A 934-nucleotide genomic window follows, 5' to 3' on the forward strand; every position below is an offset into this window, starting at 1 on the left:
TTCCTCAATTGTTTATCACCTGGACGTTTTACTTCATATTATGAGGCATGTCTTACTTTGCTTCAAAGAAACCTATAGTCAAAATCCCACCATAAGAAATGTGGAGGTCATTATTTTTATAAATAAACTTCCTCATATTTGCTCTCCTGTTCTATTGGTTTTTCAAATAAATCTTTTCTTTGAATGTCTATCAGCCAAAGGAATTACCCTACCATGTTAGCAACCCATGATATATGTTGCATCTTTAGATCTCCGCCTCTTTCTAATTTTATAACAGATATCATCCTCCCCTGTGCCACTTGTTGGTGCGCATGTGTGGTGCCACATTTTTCCGCAAATTGAATTTGGAACATATGTGTTGCGATGTGTAGGCCTACGGCCGTGTGCATTGATGGTGTTGCGTTAACATGTGTAAAGAAATATTGGTTAAACATTCTGATCTGTATCCATCAGACCTTATTAAGTGATAATACACTTAAGGGCCAATCACTGCTTTGTGTTGGTACTTCCAAGCCTGTCATTGTCGATAGTCGTCAGGGACTCTCACCCGAACGACTGGTACTGGAGAGATAGAGACACTCTGGCTTGGTTAGTTGATAAAACACGGAAACCGTAATAATTAAATATGGAATAACAATAGGGTGCGTGGTGTTGTGTATGTCGCGTCCTGTGCCATGCAGCATAGCTTACTACAGACACCTTTCTCTATATATATCCTGATTATCTTTCATAGAAAACAGAGCATTTATTACAGCAAAAGATGTCAATCTCTGATCTAATTTATATCCTATTATATCTTTTTCATATTGCTAGTATCTAATCTATCTATTCTCGTATTCAACTACATAGTACGCACATCAACACAACATCATTAGTATCCTTCCCACTGCTCTTGTATCCCTCCATAGCTCATGAGTGAAGTTGCTCTTCCTCT

Source organism: Salvelinus sp. IW2-2015, linkage group LG18, assembly GCF_002910315.2.
Source record: "Salvelinus sp. IW2-2015 linkage group LG18, ASM291031v2, whole genome shotgun sequence".
Classification (NCBI taxonomy): Eukaryota; Metazoa; Chordata; class Actinopteri; order Salmoniformes; family Salmonidae; genus Salvelinus; species Salvelinus sp. IW2-2015.